Below are 26,901 nucleotides of genomic sequence, written 5' to 3' on the forward strand. Positions count from 1 at the left end.
AGTGGGTGGCACAATGTTAGATCTGGGGGTCTCTAGTTGGCAGGGTAGGTACCACTGTCCAAGTAGGGACCCTTGCTTCTAGTCAGGGAAAGGGGGATACACTGTTAAGATAACCCCTGCTCACCCTCTAGGTAGCTTGGCCTGAGCAGTCTAGGCTATCAAAGGCAATGTGTAAAGTATTTGTACCAACACTCACAGTAACACAGTGAAAACACCACAGATTTACTCCACACCAGTTTTAGAAAAATAAGGTATCTTTACTAAAAACTTCACAAGACCAAATACTACAGACAAACCAACATATAATTCAAAAAGGTTACTTTAAAGATAGTTCAGAGTTTGCAGAAAGTACTCCAGGAGGTCAAAATCAGTGTCCTGCACAATGCGACTCTCAATGCACAAAATGCGACACTCTCGTGCCCAACAATACCTGTAGTTGCGATAAGGTTCCCAAAAGCTATAACAAGGAAGCTTGCAAAGGCGATGCGATATTCCTGAGATCCTGGGGAGGCTTTGCAGCAGCCCTGCTTCACGCAGCAGAGGTGGATGCGCCGGCTCCGATCTGTAAGGGGAGGATGCGATGACTTTGGCCTTCGTTGCGTAGGTTTCTTAGGGGGAAGCTTCACGCACAGGTTCGATGCGACACTCTTCGATGTGGTGCGATGCGTGGCGCAGCGTTGCCTTCCGGCGCCGCAACTCTCGATGCGCCACGGAACGGGACTCTGCGTCGACGCACCCGCTGACTGGAGACTTTCCACGCACCGGCAGTGGTGCGGCTCGCAAACTGGTTCTGCGACAACCCTCGCAATGGCAGGAAGCTTCACGCTTCGGGACGATGCTCGACGCACTCGGCGATGTGGAGACCCTGCGTGTTGCGATGGTGCCGCGATGAAATTTTCCACGCACTCTCGTCTTGCGACACGCAATCGGATGATGCGTTGGGTACCAGTTGTTTCTTTTTCACGCTTCTGCTTCCCAGCTCCCAAACACAGCAAAACGACCTCCTGAGGCCCCAAGACTGGGCAAGCACTCCAAGGCAGGTCAGAACTCTCTCAGCAGAGTTCCAGGGGAGCTGGTGGTGAAGTCCTTTTGTTCCTGGGACTTCTTAACAGGGAGCCAGCTCTACTCAGGCCCTTGGAGATCAGAATCAAAAGAAGGGGACACAGCAAAGTCCTTCCCCTCTCCTTGGCAGCAAAGCAAAACAGCAAGCAGGCAGTCTTCTCCTCTTCAGTCCTTTCAGCTTTCTCCTTGGCAGAGGTTTCTTCTTAGTTCCAAAGTGATCTAAAGTTTTAGGTGTCTGGGGTCCTCTTCTTATACCCCTCCAAGCCTTTGTCTCTCTTTGTTCCAGTGGGGGGATTCCCCTGCTCAAACCGGTTCCTGGGTGTGCTCTGCTCTGGAGCACCTGGTTCCTTTCAGAGTGAGGGGCAGGGTCGTTAGACGCTCAGCAGGAGGTGGAGCCTTCTTTGTGCCAGCAGAGGCAGAGTCCTCAGCCTGGCCAGCAGGGGGTGGAGCCAGCTTTGTGTTTGGCAGGGACAGCCCTATTCAAACCCAGGGACTACTCCTCCCACCCATCTAAAGCAGATCTCCCTATTCACCCTGCTGCTGACTCATCCAGGCTCCTGGAGCCACCTGGCCCATCACATGACACCCTTCAGCCAACCAGCACACAGGCACACAGGAATGTTAAACAGGAGAATAGCTACTTTCTAAAAAGTGCTATTCTCACACAGTGAATTTAAAAACCATCTTGCTAAAAAGATGTATAATTAAATTCTGAACACAGAGATACCAAACTTGGATTTTCTATCTTGCCCTTATGGGAAGATAGGCATGTAAACAGCCTTCCCCATTCTATCCTATGGGCAAGATAGCCTCTCAGCAGTGAAAAACGAAAATGGCTGTAATTCACTACCAGGGCATGTTACACACCTCAGTACATGCCCTACCTTTCAGATACACTGCACCCAGCCCAGGGGGGTACCTAGGGCCACCATAGGGATGCCTTACATGTACAGAAAGGGAAGGATAAGGCCTGGTCAGTGGGTGCACTGGCCAGGTCGACATGGCAGTCCTGGACTGCACATAGGCACTGCAAGCAGGCCTAAGACATCATTTTAGCGCTACTCCTGTGGGTGGCACAATCAGTGCTGCAGCCCACTAGTAGCATTTGAATCACCAGCCCTGGCACACGCAGTGCACTTTACTAGGGGCTAACAGGTGAAACAAATATACCAATCATGGATAACCAATTAATATGACAATTTATACAGAGAGCATATGCACTTTAGCACTGATCAGCAGTGGTAAAGTGCCCAGAGTCCTATTGCCAACAACCACGGGTCAGGAAAAATAAAGGAGGAAGAAGCAAAAAGTTTGGGGATAACCCTGCAAAAAGGGCCGTTTCCAACACACAATAATTACTATAGGCTCCCTGGTAGCATTATATTTACATGCGAACATGTTGTACCTCTTTACTAGAGACTTACAAGTAAATTAAATGTGCAATTAATTGGGTGTCCCTGCAGAGAGGACCAAGTCCAACACTAACAATGTCATGTATTTTTTTGTTTGATCTATATATTATGTTTTTAGGTTTTCCATGGAACAGTTACAGTGAAATTGCAGATACAGTAGAGATACAAGGGTGATAACATCTGACTGTTCGTTAGGTCAGGAAACATTTGGGAACACACTTGACGGTTAGCAGAGTCCTAGCCTCCCTGTAGGTCCCAGAGGTGCCCCCCATGGTAAATAATCAGCAGGTATTCACAGCGTCCACTACTTTCAATGCACTAATGATGTCATGTTGTATGTCCATGACCCACTTACCAACACCAAACCCATAATTCGCACATTTATTAAGATTGGACGATATGCTTCAACCTCCATCTATTGATTTACGTCGATTATCTTTCCCCTGACCCCAGACACAGAACCTTTCACTTCTGAATACACACTGCAGTGTGTGACAGAGCCTGCTCGCTATTTAGGAGATTGGTTCAGTAGGAGCGTTGATTAACTTTTTAGGGTGACCTATGTCAAACTGATACACTAGCTAAAGGAGCAAAGCTCAGCCTGGTCCCAACTTCTGCTGTCTATGGAAAGTAGGATCGAATAAGTTTACTTAAGTTTCTGTATCTGTGTACAAATGTCACTGTTCCCCTTAGCACTCAATTCTTTAGCCACTTATCAGCTAAACTTATGGCCCTGGCCTGGGCTGATAAGCTGCCAAGGGTTTCTTGGGAAATGTTAACTCTTCTGTTTTAGCAGAGTGGACTCTGTGAACCAGATCCAGACCTGTATTATTTATATGTCCAAGCACAGTTTGCACACTTCTGGCTACGTCACCCATTATTCCAATCCCATTTAGTCATTGAGACAGATGGCTTAGGACCCTGCCCCTTGAACACAGCCCTTTGCTTGTCAAAACACCACAGGTGGAGATTAATACTGTGGTATGAACTGTACGGGCTTGGGATAGACTACTTATACATGCCCATTTGGGCTCTCTCTACTGGCTGAGTATACAGCTTGTTAATAACCCTATGCTCCTGACTGTGCAGCTGACCAGTGATCCTGGTGTCTGCCTCTAGTTAAACTATTCACAGCTCCATGCATTTGGAGATCTATACCCGGAGCGGCAATTCCTTTCCATCCAACAGATCTCAGATGACCTGTGCACATCTTTCTCCATGTATTCTTATACCACAGGCTCAGAGTTGCATTCAGAGAAATACATGACATCTTTCAGGAGGCCCCCCAGCCTTCCATGCATTGGCCAACCTCATCACACATTTGTTGTCCAATAAACTAATTACTCACCTTTATGCCAACATGCAGGGGACAGTCCCTATAAGTACCCTGAAAGCTTGGTAGGTTGGTAAGCTGATCTGGAACCCAAACCAACAAAGGAGGGGTAGTATTGCTGCTGCTTCCGACCTGGTGCACTCTTCCCGAACTACAGGCAGCGGCTCCTGCATATAAAGTTTATACACCAATTGTATTGCACTCCTGTGCAATAAAGTAATATGGAACTCTCAGAGGATACATTTTGCTTCAGATGTGCAAACAGGGAAGCCACTTTCATCCATCTTGCAGGGGAATGCTCCAGGGTGGCCCAGTTCCAGACCGAGGTCTTCCACATTATCAAACATATTACCGACCATTGCCCACAAAGATCTCTGATTTTTGGTATGTAAAAGAGGTCACATTAGGTGTTTGTTATCTGACCACTATACTACTCCACCTGGCTAAGCGTGGAGTGGCAATACACTGGGGCTGGCACCCTCTTTCCAGGTCAAATGTTGGCTGCAGGATGTAACCTAATAACAAGAGCATACTGGGAATTGATGCCAGAGGTGTGTCGACACAAAAAGATCTGGGGCCCTTTCATTACCTACCTGTCCTTACAGAGGGAGGTTGCATTGGATGAGAAAGAGCATGTTTCCAGATATGTGCTTGTTATGAAGAGAACCAGCTTCTCTCATTCCCATCGATATCGCCAAACTACCCCACTTAGGGGCCCATAGTCATTTAAGAGTACTGTTGTTATGCTCCAGCTGCCTACTAAATATTGTATGAACATGATGTGTAGGTCTGTGGGCTTGTGCTGGTCATTAACACAGGCCACTGTTAGACATATTTGCTTTTGTCACAGTGTCATTTCAGTATTGTATGAGTATATGCTATGGACCGTTGTTTTATGTTTTCCAAAAATATAAGAGAAAAAAGGTTCAATTTCTAGTTCAAAGAAAATGTCTCAATGGTGTCTGAATCCAGAAGCAGAACAACAACCACAAATGGCAAGCATTTAGCTCTCCCCCTTAGGTGTTGCCACCTGTCTGTTTGCAAAACTCAATAGGGTCTTGCTCGATTGTACTGATGGTCCTGAGAACATAGGTTTCAGAACACCTATGATCTGATTAGGCACACAATTAGGAGGAAGCCAGTGTTGTCTTTCTCTTGATGTCCATCTGAATCAGGCTCCACCCATATGTTATCTCATGCAGCTGCAGCAGCTGAACATCTCAGCTGCTTGACTTCCAGGGAGTATAGTTTTGATGCAAGGATGCTGCCTCAGGGTTTTACATCTTCAAGTATGGTGGTAGAAATGTCACTTCTGTGGGTTTGGCTTACTTTTCAAGCACCATTGACATGCAGAACAAGTGTAGGAAATTCAGCATTTTTCTGCATGGTCACCGCAGATTTCCCCCTTTGCTGGACCCTATTTATGACCATGACTGCTGGCTTTAGTACTGTTTGCATTTTACCTCTGCTAACCAGTATTAAAGTGCTTGTGCTCCCCTTTAAAACACAGTCGAATTGGTATACTCCTCGGTGGTATATTTAACTTGTCAAAGCAAACACAAGGAGATGATGGACGGAGCGCTGAATTGTTTCAGACACTCACCCCCAGTCACAGATCTGGGTTGAATATATCCAGCGGAAAAGTGAGCAAGCGACCCACGTCTCTGAACTGGGGTGAATGTATTACATTGATCTGCATTCTGTCCATCAATTGTTCTATTTGCATTTGTCACACCGAGTGGGACAGGTATGTCCAGACATGCCACTGGAGTCAAGCTAGCCTGGATGATGAGGGGGATAGCCGGAAACTGGTCCTAGGGTGCTTGATTCCAGTCCAGGGAGGGCCTGACCTGGCAGTTTGGGCTGGACTGTTCCCATGGGGAACAGGGTCAAGACTGATTTGTATATGGCTGGGTCTAATCTGGAATGGCATGGGGAGCAAACAGTGATGGATTTAGGCCCAGATGGGGTACTGGGGTGAATGTATGACATTGTTCTGCATTCTGTCCATCAATTATTCTTTTTGCATTTGTCAACCCGAGTGGATCGGGTACTCTCCATGCCACTGGAGTCAAGCTAGCCTGCCTGATGAGGGTTGATACCCCGAAACCGGTCCTAGGATGCTTTTTTCCAGTCCAGGGAGGACCTGGTCTGGCAGTTTGGGTTGGACTGTCCCCATGGGGAACAGGGTCAAGACTGATTTGGATATGGCTGGGTCTAAACTGAAATGGCATGGGGACCAAAATAACAATGGATTTAGGCCCAGATCTCTGTAATGGGGTGAATGTATGACATTGTTCAGCATTCTGTCGATCAATTGTTCTTTTTTTTGCATGTGTCACCCCAAGTAGGAAGGGTATGCCCAGACATGGGTCCAGTGTTCCCGATGCCACTGGAGTCAAGCAGCCTGGCTGATGAGGGGTGATACCCCACAACCTGTCCTAGGATGCTTGTTTTAGTCCTGGGAGGATCTGGCCTGGCATTTCGGGCTGGACTGTTCCCATGGGGAACAGGGTCAATACTGATTTGCATATGGTTGGGTCTAAACTGCAATGGCATGGTGAGCAAAAAAAAAAATATGGATTTAGGTCCAGATCTCTGTACTGGGGTGAATGTATAATATTGTTCTGCATTCTGTCCATCAATTGCTATTTTTGCATATTTAACTTGTCAGTCAGTCAGTCACAAAAATGCATTTTGAACCCATTTAAACACATAAAAGTACATAAACCAATTAATAAGGACCATTCGACACAAAATTCTAGATTGCAAAATTCCCTACATAAATCGCGAATTTGTAATTAAATAAAATACTTACTAAATCCATAACTTTAGACTCAGCATCTATACAATATTTAGACAATTCCACAACCTGGTAACCTTCCAATCTCTCATTTAATTAATCTATATAAAAACACGTAAAATACTCCTACCTGCTAATTAGTAAAAGCACCTACTAAGTAAAAATATATAAAACAGGTAAAAACACCATTTAAGCCATAATTCTATATTACTAAAATCCATGCATAATTTATAAATTCATAGTTTAGAAAAAAGAGTGAAAATCCATTGCTTTTACCTCTGTATCTGTACGGTATTTAACAGTCTCGAAACCTACCCCATGTATGCCATCATTTAATTAATTTGTATGAATCTCATTAAGAGCAAATGTTTTAAATATTACTAGCACATGTTTCACACGTTGCCTCAAAGTGGGTTTACAAACCAGCCAATAAATCAAGACGTCGACTTTTCTACAATGCCAAGAAAAAAGATGCAAGAGTTAAAACATACATTAAGATTTTCGAATTGTAAATATAAAAAGTAGAGCTGGTAAACACTGTTTAACCTCATACCTACATAATAAGGGAACAATGTACTTTTTTCTCTGTTGGCTATGCAGGGGTAAAAACAAAGAATATTCAAATTTGACTGTATAGACTTCATCACAAGGTCAAGGCGACAACTGATTCAGTGATTAGTAATTTGCAGGGTAGCCCACCATTAGTGGAATGTAATTTAAGTGGAACCTTGATAGAATAAAACGATGCTATGAGTTCTCCACAAAGGTAAAATATTTAACTTTTCTATACGTCTTTAGCATATCAGTCCAATTGAAGTTAAATGCCACTAGTTGACTGCAGCACCTATTATGCCATCGATTATAATGGCAGTGTAAACTTGGTTTCAGGCCTACCATTGTAGCCCCACTGTATGAGTGCAAAACAAGCACCCAAAGCTACTGTACCACACTTCTCAAGGAGTTTCCTTCCTACCCACAGCAGTCTCTTGGAGTGACGCAATCACATTGGAACTGGGAAGCTTCCTGCCTAAACGTCAAGTACTATTTTTTGCGATTGCAATTTCTTTTTGATATAACTTAACACACTTGGAAGAAGCTTCCACTCGCATTCTACACTTCACAAATACAAAACATGAATTACGTTATCTTGGCACAGAGGCAATGTTATCCTTTGCGTGATGCTGACCTCAATAGAATTGTTTGTTTAAGATGGGTAAAGTACAATCTAAGGTAACAACTTTAGATATTACGCCAAGAACTTAATGAATTATATTGGAATTAGTGATTTCGTGATCATTTCATCAGAGTCTAAGTTACACCATCATCTGAACATGACAGTGCAAATGATGATCATAAAATGATGGTTCTCTACAGGCCATCACAGAAAGAAGGAACGCCAAAGCAGTTCGCCCAAAGGGATTGATACTCAGAAAACCCAAAGATGTTGGGATCTTGCTGTAATTTTAAAGCAGTAACAGACGACCTGGCTAAATAAAATGCTCATTACAAATGCGCTTGCAGGTTGAACTCTGTCCTTTAAAGGACTAAGTGATGTGGTGTGTAAATGTTCGCTGAGAATGTTTCTTCTAAAAATCTTATACAATAAAGTGTATACTTTTTAAAGCAGTTTTCATTTTGTTTGTGGTCATGGCTAGTAAATCATACATGATGAGTCCCCAGAGAAATTGGGATTAATACCAAGTGTAGAAAATGCTCATACAACAAGTTGACATACTTCCTTATCGGTCTAAGTTCCTCACCTCGAGCTAGGAGACAGAGAAGTAATAAAAAAGTGCTGTCCTCAATCAGAAATACAAAAACTTGTAATGTATGGGTTTTCCTCCATGTTCCACCTGGTAAAAACTGTGAGACACAAACCTCCACTGGCGGTAATTACTGAAACACTTATTACAAACTCCTGTTTGCTAACAAGTCTGGATGTGCAGGTGAATCGGAATCAGTGTATAAGAATTTCTATGAATTTCATAATTAAAAAGTGTCTGTTATGCCTTAATAAAATGTCTTATATTTTCTTACACATTGCATCTACATCATTAGTACTTCTTACAACACACTTTGAATAAACTCATAAGATATTTTACAAGGATTGTTGCTGTTTTCACTTGAAAGAAGCTGCTGTGTATTGCTGACACCTGAAAATGCATTAATTTCCTCTCCCAAATTTGAATTTCTCACCCAGTTTAGTTTCTCAGTTTGGTAGCTTTGTGTTATATAAGAAAATTAATTAATCAGTGTTAAGAGTGCACATTTAGAATGGAAGTCTGGAATACAATTCATTCATGTGCTATGTTAAGGTGGCTGTGTTGAATACAACCGAGCATTTATCACGTTAACACAAGACCAAACAGAAGGATGAGAAAACGTGAACTAAAATTACACTTAGCCTCTTTTGTTGTACCTGTTAACATTACTTAGAAAGCTGAAAAAACGGTCAGTGGATGTCAGATAGGAGGGCATCTCAACTTGGGCTTAAGTAAAGAAAGACTGCATTAAACATTGACAATTATAGTGTGCAGGGAACATGGCAGCTCCCCACACATCAGTCTCATTCTGAAGATTTGCAGTGATAAATGCACTTATTCAGGGCAGTCAGGAACAGATTACCATCTAGCGGGCTTGTGTTTTTTGTATTAAAAAACTTACTGCCCATAAAGCAGAGCCAACCTCGCTCAATGGTTGTATGTCAGAATATATATCTCATCATAAATATTGTTTATAAAACTATTGTCCTATTGGGTACAGGTTTCTATTATTGCCTGCAATCAGGTGATTTTTTTATATAATAATGAGGACACAATATTAATCTCAGACTATATTGTGGCAAATATATTTCCATACCACTGCTGTTGGATATGTGCCCTTCTGCAGCATCACCCTAGATATTTGCCTTCTGTAGCTGAACCTCTTTTTGTTGGCATTAGAATGCTGGACACTTTAACCCTGCCAAATATGAGTAAAATGTCTCTGATCTTTCCTTCAAACATGATAAAATTGCGATATAAATGATTGCCACATTTAATTTACATATAAGTCCTTAGTATATGGTACAACCTGTAACAAGAACCTGTAAATTAAATGCTACTAGTGGACTACAGCACTTATTCTGCCAACCACTAAAGTAGCTCCCCAAAACATGTCTCAGGCCTGCTGTTGTAGCCCATAGGGCAGTACTAAACTGTCATTTTGACCTGGTAAAATAAACCTTTTGCCAGTGCCTAAACTTTCCTTTTAAATTCTTATAAATCACACTGAAGTTTCCGGGGCCTGCTGCCTTGGACTCCCCCACTGGGTAATGTGTATTGCTCCAGCCCGAGGACAAAGGGGGTGTGGGAAGATACTGTTTTTCCCTTGACCGGATGGTATGGGGACTAGTTATATTTAAGCATCTCCTGCCACAGGCAGATGAGGCTGACACCTAGACCTGCCTCCTCTCTTGTCATGAAGGAAGGCAGTCAGACTTCAATCACGTTGGGCCACTTTTGACATTACAGTGATAAGTATGCTGGGACTTTACATATAAAACATGTGGTGCACTTCAAAGGAGCAAGGACAGGACATCAAAACAGCTTTTGTACGTTCACTGGCTGTTGAAAGGCCATCTTTTATTCTACCAGACTGCTGTCTCTGAGCTTCTGGGGGATCAAGGACTGCCTAAAGGCAGACACTAGGATTACTATAGTACATTCTCCACACACACACACACCCAGACCTAAGAGTCCCCGTTTAGAGTGGTTGAAGACTTCCGTCATCCTGAAAATGCCCAAAGTGGTTAGGGTTAACCCTGGGAACCTTTACGCCATTGGTAGAGGCATTCCTAGGGGTCATTCCCACCCACTAGCTTGTACCAGAGATAGATGTGGCACCTCCAGGCACCGACTTAGGATCACTTCTGGACAAGCAGAGCCACAAGAGGCAGGGCCTGATGTCTATGACCTGAGAAAAGCCTCAAACACCAGACTTGCTCTCCCTCTTGTACCCAGGACAAAGGAGTGTACCCCAAGCATCATATGGCTGACCTCCAGTTAAATCAACAGGGACAGAACCAGCTAAAAGAGGCCTTTTCCTCCTCATAATGCCCATCGGACCAGTGGAAACTGGGCCTAGACAGGACCATGCTGTGGCTTCTACTTGCCCTCCTGTGAGTTTCTAAGTGCCTCCCATGAGGTTCTGGAGGACTTTAGAGGTGTTCTCCTGTAGCAGATTGGGACATAACTGAATTAAGAGACAGAAAGTAAAATCTTTGACAAGGACATAAATGGTTGGTGTATATTTCCAACTAGGTCCTGTTCTGCAACAACCTTTGTATATTATTGACACTTTGTGCATCTTGGCACTATTTTCACTTAAACCTTTAACATTTCATACCTCTGATTCCTCTTATTGGATTTTTGTCATTTTGATGCCATTTTGTTTACTAAATTACACTCTATTTGTCAAATTATTTTTGAGACTTTTGTTCTGTATTTCTACTTTATTACTATTTTAGTACTGCATACATACTCTACAAATTGCCTCTAAGTGAATCCTCACTGCTTTGTGCCAAGCTACCAGAGGTTTAAGCAAATGTTCATTTAGTACTTTTGTGGCTCACTCTTACAAGAATTGTGATTATCATCTGCAGAGTGGTGCTCTGCATTTGCAGAGTAGTGGAGAAGGGGGCGGGCCTCCTGCTAGTTGTGGATTTTTTTTTTTAGGAAGGGGGATGCCTTTCCTGTACCATTTTGGAACCCAGGGACCCCATCCCCCAGGGCCTGATACTTTTTAAGGAATTTTTCTCACAAAAACGGGAAGGGGGCCGCACAGCCCCTCCCGGATGATTTCAGCCCTGGGGACCCCTTCTCCTGGGGCCAGGCCATCATTATTTTAGAAACAAAATGGGGAGGGGGCCCTGCGTGGCCCCGTCCCCGTGTCAATATTGCCCCAGGGACCCCATCCCACAGGGCATGCTCATTTTTTTAAATAATGGGGAGTGGCACCACTTGGCCCCTTCCTGAGGCCTATTTCTGCCTTGGGGACCCCATCCCCAGGGGCCAGGCCTTCAAATTTTTTTTAAATGGGAAGAGGGCCAGCGTGGCCCCGCTCCCTGGGCCGATATTGCCCCTTCGAACCCATCTCCTGAAGCATGGCCTCTTGGGGACAGCGGGGGGAGCCTTAAGACCCCACCTCCTGCAGGAGCCGGCATTGGATTTGGACATAAGGCGCTGCAAGCATGCAGCTCCCTCTGTCCAAAAGCAATTCTGCTGCACTTCATGAAAGCTAGAGTGTTTTCCATGTTGTGGATCAGAGATTGCTATCGTTTGGCATATCAAACTGCAATGTCCCGGAGGTGGGCACCCCGGGACATTGCTGGAACCGGACCTGGGAGTGGCAGTCCCCAGGGCCATTGAGGGCTCCTGGAGGGAAGTCCTTGTACAAAACCAGAGAAATTTGGCCATTATAGTTAGTTGAGTTAACTATAACTCGTGCCCCCGCAATGCACTGCTGATGACGTCACATATTACATCATTCATGGCATGGTCAGTGACATCACTGATGACATCATCCAGTGACTGTGTGTCTCTGTAAAGTTTCAATATGATATATATATATATATATATTCACTGAAAAAACCAAAGGTTTCAGGGATGTTATAGTTAGCTGGACGTTTCACTCGAAAAAAAACATTGAAATTCCCCCGTTATGGTTAGTTCAGCTAACTATAACTCGCGCGCCCGCAATCCACTGCTGATGACGTCACATATTACATCACTCATGACATGGTCAGTGACATCACTGATGACATCACTGATGACATCTCAAATGACATCACTGATGACATCATCCAGTGACTGTGTGTTTCTGTATAATTTAAATATGTTTTATATATTTATAGTGAAAGGCCTGTGGAAGAAGGAGTGGCTGTACAAGTGTGTGAATGGATGATTTTCTATGTGCGTTACTGACTCCATAAGTGAGTTATTAAATGTATCTTACTGCAGACTAGTTACTAAACTGTGTGAATGTCTGTATGTGTCTGTGTGTTGGTGTATAAGTGGCTGCATGGTTTTGTGAATAGCTATATGAGTTTCTATATGGGTTATTGATTGTTTGTCTCAGTATCTGTATGGGTTCCTGAGTGTTTGTGTGGGTAGGGTGTGTGTGACTCTGTGCATAGATGTGTGAGTGTGTGATTCTATGGGTGCATGGTTTTAAGAGTGCATTTGTGATGGACTGTATGGTTGGGTGAGTGTATGTATGGGTGTTTTAGTGATTGAATGTATATCTCAGTGGTATATTTGTGACTAACTACATATGTGAAAGGCAGTATATATGCGTGTAAGAGTATATAAATAGGTATATGTGAGAGGGTGTGATTGTGAGAGTGACTGTATGGATGAGTATGTGCTTGTATCAATGATTGTATAAGAGCGTAAGAATGTGGTACTATTTTTATGATTAAGTGAACTTATTTGTGTATAACTGTATAGGTGAGTAAATGGGAGTGTGATTAATTATTTCCATGACTGACTTCGTGTGACAGTACCTCTATGGATGATTGGTGGCTTGTCATTGTCTATGTAGGTGCATAAATGCATATGATAGTCTTGTACGGAGTGACTGTAAGTATGAGTGACTGTACATATGAATGAGTGGAGGTGTATGTAAACCTAAGAGTTAATAAGTGGGTATGTAGTTATTGGTATTGGAGTTTCTATTGTTTTGATAATGGACGTCTGAAATTTTGAGTTCGTGTATCATCGGTTAAATTAGGGTGTGAGAAGATGCAGTAATTTTTCACATTGATGATGTCATCAGTGATGTCATCAGTGATGTCATTTGAGATGTCATCAGTGATGTCATCAGTGATGTCACTGACCATGTCATGAGTGATGTAATATGTGACGTCATCAGCAGTGGATTGCGGGCGTGCGAGTTATCGTTTTTTTTTTTTTAAGGGTTTTTTACCGTGCGCGCACGTACGTGCTCCGTGTGCGCATGCGTACATGATCCATGTGCGCATGCGTACTTCGTGCGTGATGCGTACGCGCGTGCTCCGTACGCACATGCGCGCGTGCTCCTTTTGCGCATGCGCGTGTGCTCCTTACGCGCGTGCTCCGCACGGTAAGTCATGTGATCAAGAAACAACACTTTTCATTGGTTTATACACAACGGCTCTTTCTAGAGCCACCTAACATCTAAACTCTTAAATTCTTTTTTTATTCTATTTTTTATGGGTTTTTTTCGCTGTGCGCGCACCGTACGCGCACGGTGCGCGCACCCCGCGATATCTTTAAATTTTTTTTTTTTTTTTCGTGACCTAAGGGGTCTTTCATGGTCCCCCTGAGAAGGCCAAGGGGGTCAGGGACTCTCTACCCTGTCCCCTTTTCACGTTCTCCATTTGTTTTTTTTGCTCTCTTCTGCCTCTAAAACTCAAAATGGCGGCTGGGGGGTGCGCGCATGGTGCGCGCACCCCGCGATTTTTTTAAAAAAATAAAATGTTTTTTTCACCCTTCGGGGTCCTTCAGGGACCCCCTGACAAAGGCTAGGGGGTCAGGAACTCTCTACCCTGCCCCCTTTTCACGTTCTCCACCTTTGTTTTTCCCTGTCACACACACAACACACAAAATGGCGGTCAACACTTCCTGATTTCGACCGATTCGAATGTTGACTGTCATGAATCCACCAATCAGAATTACGCTCGTGCACGTTAGGGTGCGCGCACTGTGCACGGCTATAGATATTTATGTGCTTTAACTGCCATTTTCTCAGGAAATACTGAACAGATTGACTCCATATATGCAAAAGGCACATGCCTGACCTGAGGACTACCTCTTTGCCAAATTTCAAGAAATTCTGTTCAGTCGTTCGGGCTGTACCTTTGACTAAAGGTCCTATGGGAAAATGCATGGGGAAAACGTGTTTTGGGACCCCCCTTTTTTCTCGGCCCCCGCTTGACAAATCACCCCGAGACTTTCAGGGTAGGAGTTGAGCAGAGCGCCCCATTAGTTTTGAAAATTTCGCGAGGATTCGTCAACCGGCGCCAGAGTTATTCAAAATAGAATTTTCAGATTTCCTATGGAAACACGGTCCTAACTATAACTATCTACTGGCGACCGCCAGTAGATAATATGTATAATATATATATATGTATATATATATATATATATATATATATATATATATATATATATATATACAAATCACCAGAGATCCTTCGTCTGCTCGCAGCGTTGTTAGCGCTCGCTTCCGCCACAAAGGAACCACGAACCACCAAAATGCAGGCAAATCAATAATTTATTGCTGTTTCCCCCTGATTACGTGCTTTGGGCACTACTTGCCATTGTTCATATATATATATATATATATATGCCAAGGTTTATTGAAGAATGAGTGGGTGTATAAGTGTCTGAATGGATGATTTAGTAGGTGCGTGACTGACTGTATAAGTGAGTGATTAAACGTGTCTTACTGAATGCATGGGTTAGTGACTAATCTGTGTGAATGTCTGTATCACTCTGTCAGTTGGTGTATAAGCGGCTGCATAGGTTGGTGAGTGGCTACATAAGTGTCTATATGGGTTATTGATTGGTTGTAGGAGTATCTGTATGGGTGCCTGAGTGTCTGTGTGGGTGGGTGGGGGTGTGTGACTCTGTGCATAGATGTGCGAGTGGGTGATTCACTGGGTGTATGGGTTCAAGAGTGCATCTCTGAAGGGCTGTATGGGTGCGTGAGTGTGTGTATGGGTGTGTTGATTAGTGAATGGATGTCTCAGTGGTACATGTGTGAGTAACTACATATGTAAAAGGCAGTATATATGAGTGTTGGAGTATATAACTGACTATCTGTGAGAGTGAGTGATTGTGAGAGTGGCTGTATGGAAGAGTGTGTGCTTGTATCGTGATTGTATAAGAGAGTTAGAATGTGTTAGCATCTGTATGAATAGGTGAGGTGATGTGTGTATAACTGTATAGGAGAGTAAATGGGAGTGTGATTGATTCTTTGCATGACTGACTAGGCGTGTGAGTGACTCTATGGATGAGTGGCGGTATGTGAGTGTATGTATAGGTGTGTGAGTGCATATGATAGTGCTGTATTGATGAGTGACTGCATGTATGAGTGACTATATGGGTGAATGAGTGGATGTGTGTGTAGACCTAGGAATCACCGAGTGGGTATGTAGTAACTAATGTATCTATGGATTTGAAAATGGTAGTCTGTATTTTAAAGTGGGTGTATCAAAGGTTATATTAGGGTATGAGGAGGTGCATCAGATTATCATGTGGATGATGTCATCAGTGATGTCATTTGAGATGTCATCAGTGATGTCACTGACCATGTCATGAATGATGTAATATGTGATGTCATCAGCAGTGCATTGCGGGGGCGAATTTCTCTGGTTTTGTAGGAGTGAAATGTCCAACTAACTATAATGTCCCTGAAACCTGTGGTTTTTTCAGTGAATTTCTAAGGTTTTTTAAATGCTAATTCCTAACTATAACGTCCCTGAAATCTATGGGTTTTTCAGTGAATTCAAACGTTTTTTAAATGCTTATTGCTAACTATAACGTCCCTGAAACCTATGGTTTTTTTCAGTGAATTTCTAAGGTTTCTTAAATGCTAATTTCTAACTATGCCTACAGAGGTAAGCCATGTGCAGAAAGAGGAAGAAAGGTGCAGAAAGAAGCAAGAGAAATGCAGAAAGAGGTAACAGAAGTCCAGAAAGAAGAAGAAAGGTACAGACAAAAAGCAAGAGATATGCAGAAAGAACCTACTGAAGTGCAGAAATAGGCCTTGTTGCAAAGTCATCCTGTGCCCCCAACTTTTTGCTGACTGGTACTGGTGGTAACTGACCAGGCCCGGAGACAGTGCTATGCTAAAATACACTTCAAATACAGTGGAAACACCTACATACACTAAGGTACACTATGGGTTGGGGTACCCCTGTGATTGGCATGACCCGCCCTGTAAGGCCCTAGTGCATAATAGGGCAAGGGGATTAAAACTACCTCTAAGTCCCAGGTGCAGAAAGAGGCAGGAGAAGTATAGAAAGAAGCAACAGAGGTGCCAAAACAGGCAAGAGAGGTGCAGAAAGAAGCAAGTGAAGTGCAGAAAGAAGGAAGAGAAGTGAATAAAGAAGCAATAGAGGTGCTGGAAGAGGTGCGGAGGGTGCAGAAAGAGCAAGAGAAGTGCAGAAAGAACCAACAGAGGTACAGAAAGAGGCAAGAGATGTACAGAAACAGGCAGAAAGAGGGAACAGTGGTTCAGAAAGAGGCAAAAGGTGTGCAGAAAGAGAAACAAGGGGTGCAGAAAGAGGCAGGAGGGATGCAGGAAGAAGGAAGAGAAGTGCATAAAGAGGCAAGAAAATTGCTCAAAGAAGCAACAGAGGTGTAGAAAGAAGCAAGAGAAGTGCAGAAAAAGGCAAGTGAGGTGCGGAAAGAACCAAGAGCAGTGCAGAAAGAACCAACAGAGGTTCAAAAAGAGGCAAAAGGGGTGCAGAAAAAGATAGGCAAGGTGCACAAAGAGGCAAGAGAGGAACAGAAAGAGGCAGGAGGGGTACAGAAAGAAGGAAGAGAAGTGCAGAAAGAAGCAACACAGGTGCTGAAAGAGGCAAGAGGAGTGCAGTAAGAGGAAGGAGAGGTGCACTAATAGGCAAGAGAGGAACAGAAAGAGGCAGGAGGGGTGCAGAAAAAAGGAAGAGAAGTGCAGAAAGAGGCAAGAGAATTGCTGAAAGAAGCAACAGAGGTATAGAAAGAAGTAAGAGAAGTGCAGAAAGAGGCAAGTGAGGTGTAAAAAGAAGCAAGAGCAGTGCAGAAAGAAGCAACAGAGGTGCAATAAGAAGCAATAGCGGTACATAAAAAGATAGAAGAGGCTCACAAAGAGGCAAGAGAGGTACAGAAAGAGGCAGGAGAGGTGCCTAAAAAAGGAAGAGAAGTACAGAAAGAAGGAACAGAGGTGCTGAAAGAGGTGCGAAGGGTGCAGAAAGAGTGAGGGAGGTGCTGAAAGAACCAACAGAGGTACAGAATGAGCCAAGAGAGGTGCAGAAACAGGCAGGAAAGGTACAGAAAGAAGGAACAGGGGTGCAGAAACAGGCAGGAGAGGTGCAGAAAGAGAAAACGGGTACAGAAAGATGCAAGAGGGGTGCAGAAAGAAGCAAGAGCAGTGCAGAATGAACCAACAGAGGTGCAAAAAGAGGCAAGAGGAGTGCAGAAAGAGGTAGGAGAGATTTGAATTTTTTTGAATTTTTTAAAACTTATAAAGCGCACGTTCACAAAGCAGTTTCATGGCGCTAGAGGAATTCCTGGGCAGGAGGGCACAGAGAACTATAGGTTAAAGGCCTGCTTGAACAAAAAGGTCTTAAGGGCCTTGCGGAACTCCATATATGAAGGGGAAAGTCTAATGTGGAGGGGGAGGGTGTTCCAGAAAGTGGGCGCAAGCACCGCAAATTTCTGGCCTCCAGATATTTGTTTCTTAAAGCGAGGGATGACTAGTAGAGATTTGACAGATGAACGAAGGACTCTGGAAGGGCAGTAGTTGGTAATGGCAGAATTTATAAAGGCAGGGGCCATGCCCGTCCGGGCTTGGAAGGTAAGGCAGCCGAGCTTGAACAGGGCTCGTTGCTTAATAGGGAGCCAGTGGAGAGCAATAAGAAGAGGTGACGAGTGATGAAATTTGGGTAAGCCGTGTACCAGACGAGCTGCCTGGTTCTGCACCATCTGAAGGCGTTGGAATGCGTAGCTGGGGGCACCATTGTAAATAATGTTCCCGTAATCAATCTTGGACAGAACCATGGCCATTATAATCAGCTTGAGTGCAGGGAAAGAGAAAAACCGAGAAACTTTCCTAATGGTGCGCAAAGTGAAGAAACAGGAGGAGACAACCGAGCTAATAAGAGAATGAAGGGTCAAATGATGGTTAAGTGTGATGCCAAGAGTCTTAACTGAATAGGAGGGTGTAGGAGGGGGCCGAGGGAAGAAGGCCAAAAGGAGGGAGACCAAGGATTGCTACTGCCACCTGTCAGAATCAGCTCCGTTTTATCCGGGTTAAGTTTGAGATGATTCGCAATCATCCATTCCCGGATAAACAGCATGACGGACTGGAAGGCAGTGACGGCTAGTGAGGGAGAGGAAAAATTTAAAATGAGTTGAAGGTCATCAGCATAATTATAGACTGTGACCTCCATTTGTTGTAGTGCAGAAATGAGAGGAAAGATATAAAGGTTAAATAATAAGGGGGAAAGAGAAGAGCCCTGAGGGACACTGCATTGAACCCTGCGGGGGAGGGCGGAGAATTCGGCCAGATGGACAGCCTGGGTGCGATCAGCCAGGAATGAACCTATCCAGGTCAGCGCTGGTCCTCCTATACCCGCCGCCTTGACACGGGACAAAAGAATGGAATGGTCTACTGTGTCAAAGGCGGTGGATAGGTCCAGGAGGACCAGCGCCTGAGGGGTGTTAGTATCAAGGCCCTCCCTGAGTTGATCCATGACTGAAATGACCACCTTCTCCGTTGAATGGCGGGGACGAAAGCCCGCCTGGCAGGGTGCGAGGTAATTACTAACCTCAATAAAAGTGCTAAGTGTCTGGGTGACATGAGACTCGGCTATCTTGCTCAGATAAGGGAGAAGGGATATCGGTCGGTAATTTATCGTGGATGTGGGATCGGCCCCCGGTTTCTTTAGTATGGGAAGAATTATGGCCTTCTTAAAAGCAGCAGGGACAGAGCCGTGCATGAAACAGTCATTAAGAAGGGTAAGGATCGGGGATGGACATTTGGTGAAAATCTGGCAAAGAATACGTGCAGGGCCAATGTCAGCTGGAGAGCCTGACTTGACGCGGCTAAGTAAAGGAAGCAGGGTTTCTCTGGTGAGTGGGGGAATGGAAGTGAGGGACAAGGCATTGCCTGGAAAGGGGAATTGGGGAAAAATAAACAGGGAGGGGGGGATATTTGCTTTAATATGGGTTATTTTACCAATAAAGAATTCATTTAATGAATCGCATAGAACCTGAGAGGAGAGGGTCTTAGGCAGAGTTCTATTCGAGGATGCCAACTCATGAACGGTGGCAAAAATCTCCTGTGGCTGGCTTTCAGCGGCTAAAATGCGCTCCGAGAAATATTCTGTTTTGGCTGCCAAGATGGCTTGCTTGTATTCTTTAAGAGTGATGGTATAAAGTTGTCTCCGAGTGGGACAGTATTCTTTTCTCCAGGCTCGTTCAGCCTGCCGTAGTTCTAATTTTTTGGCTTTGAGGCCAGAGCTAAACCACTTGTTGGCATTGTGGGTGCGGTTAATGGTAACCCGCTTTAGGGGGGCCACTGCGTCACAGGCTTTGGCTAACCAATGATCTAGAGTAATGATCTGGGAATGGGGAGTCAGGCCTGATAAGTCTGGGCAGGTAGTGCTTAATGAGTTGCACAAAGAAGGAATATCAACTCGGTTCCAATTCCTAGTTCGAGTAATTTTAGGGCAAGGAGGTATCGTTTTGTGGTTCAGGTTCAAGGAAAAGGCAAGCATAAAATGGTCGGACCATTGGCAGGGGGAAATTTTAGGGGCTGATATCGGGATGTTTAATGTCCATATCTGGTCAAGAGTGTGGCCCTGGGTATGGGTAGGGCCTTGAACATGCTGAATAAAATTAAGACTGAGAAGCAGTTGTGTAAAATCCTTGGATTTGGTATCTTCAGCAGGGTCAGTGGGTCAAAAATTAAAATCACCCAGTACCAGAACGGAGGCGTTATTGACCGCCAAAGTAGCCAATAGATCCTGGATGGCAGAGAGAAAACCTGGAGATGATTGAGGAGGGCGATATATAAGTACACAGGTAATGGGGGTCTTAAAGGAGGCTACTAAACAATCAACTGTGGAAATCATAGATGAAGCGAGTGTCTGAAAATGAAGGTCTTTGCGAGCAATTAAGGCTACCCCGCCGCCTGCTTTATTCTCTGGGCGATCTGCGCGGAGCACAGAATAATGAGGAGGGAGGGCTGCCAGAATGCTAGGTAAAGAATCCGACCGGTACCAAGTTTCAGTCAGAAACAATAGGTCAGGAGAGTTGGAATCTAATAGATCGAATATTTCGATCTGATGTTTAACGGCTGACCTTGTATTCAGGAGGAGGGCAGCTGTAGAGGAGGGGGGGAGAGGAGATGAGTGAGATGGCCCTTGGCAGAGCAATGCCAAGGAGCTGAGCATAAGACAGTGTGGCAGTGTTCACAAGATGCACAAAGAAGCATGGAGATACAGAAAGAGGCAGGAGGGGTGCAGAAAGAAGTAAGAGAAATGCAAAAAGAGGCAAGAGAATTGCTGAAACAAGCAACAGAGGTGTAGAAAGGAGCAAGGTAAGTGCAGAATGAGGTAGGTGAGGTACAGGAAAAAGCAAGAGCAGTACAGAAAGAACCAACAGAGGTGCGAAAAGAGGCAAGAGGGGTGCAGAAAAAGGTAGGAGATGTGTACAAAGAGGCAGAGAGGTACAGAAAGAGGCAGGAGGAGTGCAGAAAGAAGGAAGAGTAGTGCAGAAAGAGGCAAACGAATTGCTAAAAGAAGCAACAGGTGCAGAAAGAGTCCTTGTTGCAAAGTCATCCTGTGCCTTGGGCACCCCCCAACATTTGCTGACTGGTACTGGTGGTAACTGACTCTGACTGACCCTGGGCTCTGCCTAACCAGGCCTGGAGCCAGTGCTATGCTGAAAGACACTTAGAATACAGTGAAAACACCTACATACATGTTAGAAAGGGTAGACGGACCGGGAGGGTCGGCCGGGGTCAGGAGGAGAGGTCTCCGGGGAGAGCCGTCTCCAGCGATCGTACAGACAAGTAACTTCCCCCCCCCCACAGACAGATACCACACACGGATAAGGTTCAGTGTTCTTTATAAGCACTTCTTAAGGTACGGTTGAATGGTACAAGGAGGTCTGGACTCAGGGGTCCCCTCGATTCAAGTCTCTCAATGCAGGGTAAGGGGGAGCGGGACAGTCTGTTCACCAGTCAGGTAGTTCGGATGAGATGATGACTAGCTCACAATCCTCGAGCTTGGTGGTTTAGTTGGTACGGGCCGCGGCAGCGCCAGCAGGTCCCGGTCGAGATGGTCGGGACACGGTCCGCGGCAGCGCCAGCAGGTCCCGGAAAGATGGTCGATGTACGGTCCGCGGCAGCGCCAGCAGGTCCCGGTGAGGATGGTCGTTACAACGGGCCGCGGCAGCACCAGCAGGTCCCGACGAGGATGGATGTTGCAGAAGGCCGCGGCAACGCCAGCAGGCAGGACGATGGTTCACAAGAGCGGGCTACGGCCGTGCCAGTAGTCCGTCAAGGCTGAGTTCTCTCGGTGTCTCTCGACTCCAGGATACAACTGCCTTCCTGCTCCGGAGTTGCCCCAGTTATAGGGCAGGCGCTCTTTGATGTCCGGACCCTCGCACTTGGAGGTCGGAGGGCCCGGGATGAAGGTGTCCAGACACCCAGCAGGGGGTGGAGCCAGCGCCTGGGGGAGCTGGAGGCGATCGGCACCTGGCGGGGGAAGAGCTCTTGACACTTCGTCCTCCCATTGACCTGCCAAGTGGTCCGCTCACCTCCTGGGTGGATGGTGGTGCCGGGATGTCGGGGCCGGTCAGGCCCGGGGTTAGGGTCGGGGCGAGGCCACGCGGCCTCGTGGTGCAGGGCCCAAGATGGCGGCTTGAACCGGCCGGGGGAGCCGGTGGGGCTGGGCCCCGTGATGAGTAGAGGTCCGAGGGCAGAAGATCCGTCGGGAGACGGGGTACAGGTGCTTTTCGTGGGTTATGCCTGGTGGGCCGGAGCTCGGGCCCTGTCGTGCGGGGAGGGAGCAAGCCCTTCGTGTGGCCTGTCCAACATGCGTCCCCCCCAGCTGAAGGCGGGGAGAGTCACCCATCTCCTTGGGGACTCTCTTCATCGAGGCGGAAAAAGCGGGACAGGCCATCCGCATTTGCGTGGTCTTGGCCTGGTCGGTGCTCCACAGTGAAGTCCATTCCCTGCAGGGAAATGGACCAGCGCAAGAGTTTTGGGTTCTCCCCCCGCATCTGCATCAGCCACTGCAGGGGTCGATGGTCGGTTTGTACCCGGAAGTGGGTACCGAAGAGATAGGGCCGGAGCTTTTTGAGGGCCCACACCACTGCGAAGGCCTCCCTCTCGATGGTGCTCCAGCGCTGTTCTCGGGCCAGGAGACGTCGACTGATGAAGGCCACCGGCTGGTCATGACCTTCGGGGTTTAACTGAGAAAGGACGGCTCCGATGCCGTGGTCGGAGGCGTCGGTCTGTACCACGAATTCCCGACTGTAATCGGGGGCCTGGAGCACAGGGGCGGTGCACAGGGCGGCCTTCAGCTTCTCGAAGGCCGCTTGACAATCGGGGGTCCAGTTAATCCGCTTCGGTTGGTTCTTGGACGTGAGACCCGTGAGGGGCCCCACGATGCTGCCGTAGTCCTTCACGAACCGCCGGTAGTAGCCGGTGAGCCCCAAGCAGGCTCGGACCTCGGTCTGGGTGACGGGGGGCTGCCAGGACTGGATGGCAGCAATCTTAAGTTGTAGCGGGGCCACCAGCCCGCTTCCCACTTGGTGCCCAAGGTAGGTCACAGACCCTTGGCCAATTTGGCACTTGCCGGCCTTAATTGTGAGGCCGGCCCGCTGGAGGGCCTGTAGGACCTCTTGGAGGTGACGGAGGTGGTCGGGCCAGTGGCGGCTGTATACAGCGATATCGTCCAGGTAGGCAGCGCTGAACTCTTCGAGCCCCGCCAAGACCTGGTTCACGAGGCGTTGAAACGTGGCGGGGGCATTCTTCATGCCGAAGGGCATGACCTTGAATTGGTAGTGGCCATCGGGGGTAGAGAAGGCTGACCGTTCCTGAGCCCTGGGTGTGAGGCCGATCTGCCAGTAGCCCGCTGTTAGGTCGAAGATACTGAGGTAGCGGGCGGCCCCCAGCCGGTCGATCAGCTCGTCTGCTCGGGGGATCGGATGAGCGTCGGTCCGGGTGACAGCGTTCAAGCCCCGGTAGTCGACGCAGAATCTCAGTTCAGGTGCGGTGCCGGGGGCAGCGGCTTTGGGGACCAATACAACCGGACTGGCCCAGGGACTGTCCGAGGGCTCGATGACCCCGATTGTGAGCATCTTGGCCCCTTCCTCCTGTATGCAGGCACGTACCCGATCTGGTACGCGGTAGGCCCGGTGTCGGACAGGGGGACTGTCCCCGGTGTCCACGTCGTGCAAACACCAAGGGGTGACCCCGGGGGTGAGGGAGAACAGGGTAGCGAACTGCAGCAGGAGGTTCCGGCAGCCCTGGCGTTGCTCCGAAGTGAGGGCGTCAGAGAGCCGGACCCCGTCCACGGAGCCGTCATTGTCCTGAGTCTTCAGAAGATCCGGGAGGGGTTCGGAGTCTTCCTCTGCCCCACTGTCCGTAGCCATCAGGAGGCTGAGTTCTGAGCGCACAAAGTGTGGTTTGAGTCGGTTGGTGTGGAGGACCCGAAGGGGGTTCCGGGAGGTCCCCAGGTCGATGAGGTAAGTGACGGGGCTTTTGCGCTCGACCACTTTGAAGGGCCCCGTCCACTTATCTTGCAAGGCACATGGTTCGGTGGGGGACATCACCCATACTTGTTGTCCAGGCTCGAACTCAACGGAGGAGGCATTGTGATCATACCACCTCTTCATGTCCTCCTGGCTGGCCTCGAGGTTCGCCTTGGCCATCTCTCTGAAGCGCCGGGTCTGATTGCGTAGGGCCAGGAGGTATTTGAAGACGTCTGGAGGGGTCTTTAGGGGGGCCATCTCCCAACCTTCTTTTACTAGGCTGAGGGGCCCTCGCACAGGGTGCCCGTACAGGAGTTCGAAAGGGCTAAAACCGAGGGACTTCTGGGGAACTTCTCGGTAGGCGAAGAGGAGGCACGGGAGTAGTACATCCCACTGGCGACGGAGGGGCTCTTCCAATCCCCCAATCATCCCCTTGAGAGTGCGGTTAAAACGCTCCACTAGTCCGTTCCCTTGGGGGTGATAGGGGGTCGTGAATCTGTAGGTGACCCCGCATTGTTGCCAGAGGGACTTCATGTATTTGGATATAAAGTTCGTGCCTCGGTCGCTGACGACTTCTCGGGGGAAGCCTACCCGGGAGAAGATCCCCATTAGGGCCCGGCCAACCACCGGAGCTGTCACGGTCCGTAGGGGCACCGCCTCGGGGTAGCGGGTGGCATGGTCCACCAGTACTAAGATGAACCTGTGTCCTTGTGCCGTGCGGGGGTCCAGAGGCCCCACAATGTCTATCCCCACCCTCTCGAACGGGGTGGTGACCACAGGGATGGGTTGCAGAGGGGCTTTCAGCTTCCGACCACTCTTCCCGCTGGCTTGGCATGTGGGGCAAGATCGGCAGTGGTTCAGGACGTCGTTTCTCATTTTCGGCCAGAAAAAGTGGGTCACTAGGCGGCTGTACGTTTTGTCCTGGCCCAGGTGTCCAGCCAGGGGGACATCGTGGGCCAGGTTGAGCAGAAAGTCTCTGAAGCGGAGAGGTACCACCAGTACTCGACCGGCCCCCAGCTCGGCGATTCTTTGCTCGCTGTATAGCAGGTCGTTATCCCAGTAGACCCAGTGAGTTCCGGTGGAGTCCCCTGCGTTCTGGGCGCTGGCTTGTTGGCGAAGTCCCTCGAGGGAGGGACAGGTCTTTTGTTCCTGGCGGAACTGTTCTTGGGTGGGCCCCCCTTCTTGACGCCACTGAGCCAGGTCAGGAAGGTTCTGGGGTTGCGCGTCCCCTTCGGTCGTCGGGTCTGGGAGGCTGGCCTCGTCGTTGTCTTCTACTGGGGCGACCGGGGGCGGAGGTGCTGGCCATTCCGGTTCTTCTGATCGGGGGACGGCACGGGCGGCCATGGACCGGGTGGTTACGCAGGCCCAGTCCGGGAGGCCCAGCATCCCCAGGTGCTCTCTTCTCTCAACGGTGGCCCACGGGGAACTCTCGAGGTCATTCCCCAGGAGGCAGTCCACGGGGGCATCGTCCCGGACCGTCACCTTCAACAGGCCGGAGACCCCTCCCCATTCGAACGGGACGCAGGCCATTTGACACATACTCTCAGAGTTGTCTGCCGAGCGGACGGGGCAGAGAATGTTCGGCAGGATCTGCTTGGGCTTCACCAGGTGACAGCGGACGGCCGTCACACTGGCGCCTGTGTCACGCAAGGCCTCGGCTCGCTGTCCATTAATGGTCACCCACTGACCGTATTTCCTGGTGTTAGCGGGTAGGGGAGCCCGTGGGACCATGTCTCTTCCCCCTAAGCACGCCAGGACCATGGCGGCCGGTTCCCACTCTTGCTGGGCCGGCTCATACTCTTCTGGTTCCCCCGATAATCGCTCTTCCCCCAGGGCGGCGGCAGCTACCTGGCGGGGCTTGGGTGTTTGGTTCTGCGGGCAGCTCGGGTCATTGGCGTAGTGGCCGACTCGCTGGCATCGGTGGCACGTGACGTTGGCTCGGAACCCAGGACGCCACGGGGGGTTGCCCCGGCCGGCCGGAGGCGGGGTGCTGGCCACGGGTGTTGCTGGCAAGGCGTCTCTCCCTCGCCCCTGGCCCCCTCCTCCTCCCCGAGGACAGTGCTGGCCTGGGTTGCTTCTGTTCTGTTCGTGTGGCCCCCTCCGGCCCACTCGGGTGCTTTCCCATCGGTCAGCTTCGGCGGCGAGCTGCCGGGGGTCAGTCAGCTTACTGTCGAGGAGGTGCTGCCTGAGCTCGACGAAACAGTTGTTCGACAGGTGCTCCCATACCATAAGGTTAAAGAGTTGTTCGTAGGTGGTGACATGGCTCCCCTTGATCCAACCCTCGAAGGCACGGCTAAAATAGTTCACGTATTCTACCCAAGTGGTACCTGGGATCCGGGTGCAATCTCTGAACCTCTGGCGGTACATCTCGGGTGTGAGGCCGTAGCGGGTGAGGAGGGCAGCCTTCATGTGGTCGTAGGACGACATTTGGTGATCTGGGAGCTGCAGTAGGGCATCGCGACCCTCGTTGACAAACCTCCCCCAAAGTCCGGCTCCCCAATCACTCCGGTCGATCCGGTGGGAGGTCATGGCGATCTCGTAGGCTTTAAACCACTGTTGTATGTCGTCTTCTCGGACATACTCGCGGACAACATCCTTGGGGATGTGGACTTTTTTCTCGATTGGCCCCGGGGTGTGTGGTCGCTCAGGCACCCCCAGTTCTTTATTCTGTTTCCGAAGTTCTATCTCCGCTAGTTGGCGCTCGTGCTCGAGCGTTATTTTTTTCTCCTCCAGCTCTCTCTGTCTCTGCTTCTCTTCTCGTTCTTCTCGGAGCCGCATATGCTCGAGGTTGAG

Source organism: Triturus cristatus, chromosome 10 (assembly GCF_964204655.1).
Source record: "Triturus cristatus chromosome 10, aTriCri1.1, whole genome shotgun sequence".
In the NCBI taxonomy this organism is placed as follows: domain Eukaryota; kingdom Metazoa; phylum Chordata; class Amphibia; order Caudata; family Salamandridae; genus Triturus; species Triturus cristatus.